Raw genomic sequence first — 3,395 nt, forward strand, 5'->3', positions numbered from 1 at the left:
AAAAACATTAGTGATGAACATCATAAAGTTACTATGGCAGCTATGCATATGGAAGGAAAAACAGATAAGTGGTTAACCAATCTGCAGTCCACTAGATCTATTACTTTCTGGTTTGAGCTAGCTGAGCATGCTTGTATTAGATTCGAAAATCCTGCAAATGATAACATCTTAGGCATATTCAGTAAGTTATCTCAAACCACTACTGTAGATGATTATTTTGAGCAGTTTGAGAATTTAAAGGGGCTTTTATTTCGATATTATCCTATGTTGAATGAACACTACTTTGTGGTGAGTTTCATTGGTGGGCTAAAGGAGGAGATCAAACACTCTGCCAGTATGTTTCATCCTACTACATTAATGCAAGCATTTTCACTTTCTAGGATGCAAGAACAAACTCTCAATAATCAACAAAAACTTACTAGGCATACCAATAAATTTTTCTCCACCATTAAACAATCTAGCCACCAAAATTTTTCTCCTAAGCTTAATTCCCTCAAACCCTTTCTCCCATTACCAACACCCACCATTCAGCCTTCTACTTCTGCCCCACTACCTATTAAACGGCTCACACCTGGCCAAATGCAGAAACGCAAGACTCTAGGGATTTGTTTTAATTGTGATGAGGTTTATAGGCCTGGCCATTTCTGTAATAATCAACAGCTATTTCAAATGGTAGCTACTGAAGAAGAGGCAGATTCTAGTGAACAAGAAGAAGCAGTCACTGATTGTGAAGATCCTCCTACAGTTGAGAGTGACATAAAAATTTCCCTTCATGCACTTACAGGACATGCCATTGGAGACACTATTCGCATTCCAGGGATTCTTCATAATCGTAAAATTTATGTTCTCGTTGAAGGGAGTACTCACAGCTTTATTGACTGTGATTTAGCTACTTCCCTTGGTTGTGATATTACCCCCACTGCTAATCTATCGGTTACAGTTGCTAATGGTGATAGAACTGTCAGTAATGGGATTTGCAATTCCTTACAGTGCACAATGCAGAACCATTCTTTTGCAGGAAATCTGAGGCTACTTGCACTGGGTGGATGTGACATAGTCCTGGGAGCTGACTGGCTCAAAAAGTTGGGTGATATTATTTTTAACCTGTCTACCCTGAGTATCACTTTTTCTTACCAAGGCACATACATTACATTAGTGGGAGATACTTCTCCACCTACCTTAAAACAGATTGGTCCTAAAGGAGTGAAGCAGTTCTTTAAGAATAATTCTCATGTATTTTTGCTCATCTGACATCTATCACTATTCCTCCACCTCCACATCCTACTCCACCAATCATTTCTGAAGTCATTCAAGAGTTTCATGATGTGTTTGCTGAACCCACCCAATTACCACCCCATAGATCCTTAGACCATTCTATTCCTCTTATACCCAACTCAAGTCCTGTAAATCAGAGGCCTTATAAATGTCCATTTGTCCAGAAGTCTATGGTTAAACAATTAGTACAAGAAATGTTACACAGTGGCATCATCCAATCCAGTCATATCCCATTTGCATCTCCCATTCTTTTGGTCAAGAAGAAGGATAATAGTTGGAGATTTTGTGTGGATTATCGGAAACTCAACAGAATCACAAACAAAGATAAGCTTCATATTCCCATAATTGATCCAACCCATTCATAGACCATTTAAGGGTTGTCTATCATCAAATCAGGGTTACAATGCAAGACATTTACAAAACAACTTTTAGAACCCACCAAGGACATTATGAATTCAAAGTGATGCCTTTTGGCCTAACCAATGCACCTGCAACTTTTCAAGCTTTGATGAATGACATCTTCAAACCTTACCTCAAACAATTCATTTTAGTCTTCTTTGATGATATTCTTGTTTACAGTCCTGATACGGAAACTCATGCCAAACACTTACAAATTACCCTTTCTCTTTTGAGACAAAATCAATTGTTTGCCAAAATCTCTAAATGCTGCTTTGCTCAACCTGAATTGGAATATTTAGGCCATATTATCACTGCACAAGGGGTAGTGGCTGACCCAGCTAAGATTTATGCTATGACCAATTGGCCTATTCCAGCCAATGTCAAGGAACTCAGAGGATTTCTAGGTCTCACAAGATGTTACAGAAATTTTGTCAGAAACTATGGGTTTATTAGTAAACCATTTACTGAATTACTTAAGAAAGATTCTTTATGTTGGACTGACACTGCTACTCAGGCTTTCAATGCACTTAAAACAGCTATGACTAAAACTCCAGTACTGACATTACCTGGTTTTTCTAAATCATTTGTCTTAGAAACAGATGCTTGTGATACTGGCATTGGGGCTGTTTTGTTGCAGGATGACATGCCAATTTCATTCTTCAGCAAACCTTTGGGACCAAGAACAAGAGGGTTATCTACCTATGAGAAGGAGCTCATTGTTGTGGGATCAGCTGTCACTAAGTGGAAGCATTACTTGCAGAGTCATCAGTTCATAATCAAAATAGACCATGAGAGTATTAAGTACTTCTTGGAACAAAAGATTCAGACTGGCCTGCAACAAAAGTGGCTGATGAAATTGCTTGGTTTTGAATATACTATCCAATACAAGAAAGGTGTATACAACACAGTTGCTTATGATCTATCTAGAAGACCTCATGCTGAGTTGCTTTCTATGTCTCTTTCTCAACCTATGTGGGTCCAGGAGGTGGTCTCCAGTTATGCACAGGATACCAAAGCACAACTACTTATTGCTCAGTTGCTCATATCTCCTTCTTCTCACTAACACTTTACTTATCAAGATGGGGTATTAAGATACAAGTCTATATTATACATTGGCAGCAACACCAACCTGAGAGAGTCTATTCTTCACTCTCTTCATACCTCAGCTATATGAGGCCATTTTGGAGTGAAAGATACCTACATGAGGGCAAGAACTCATTTCTTTTGGCCTAACTTGAAACAAGAAGTTATTTTATTTGTCTCTGCTTGTGATATCTGTCAGAAAAACAAGGGGGAACATACATTTCCTGCTGGTCTTCTACAACCCTTGCCAATACCTGACCAATCTTCGCAACATATTATCATGGCTTTCATAGAGGGTGTTCCCAAGAGTGATAGAAAAGATTTCATATTAGTAGTGGTAGACAGATTCACCAAGTACAACCACTTTATTCCACTCCAATACCCTTACACAGCCTCTTCAGTGGCAAAGGCATTCATGCATAACATTTTCAGACTCCATGGCTTACCAGCTTCTATAGTTTCTGATAGAGACAGGTCTTTACAAGTAACTTCTGGCAAGACTTATTCAAGAATCTGGGTGCCCATATGAAACTCATCACAGCTTACCATCCTCAGACTGATGGAAAAACTGAAAGGGTTAATGCCTGTCTAGAAACCTATCTAAGATGCATGACAGGACATCGGCCAAGACAATGGGT

This window comes from Papaver somniferum, chromosome 2, assembly GCF_003573695.1.
Source record: "Papaver somniferum cultivar HN1 chromosome 2, ASM357369v1, whole genome shotgun sequence".
Taxonomy (NCBI): Eukaryota; Viridiplantae; Streptophyta; class Magnoliopsida; order Ranunculales; family Papaveraceae; genus Papaver; species Papaver somniferum.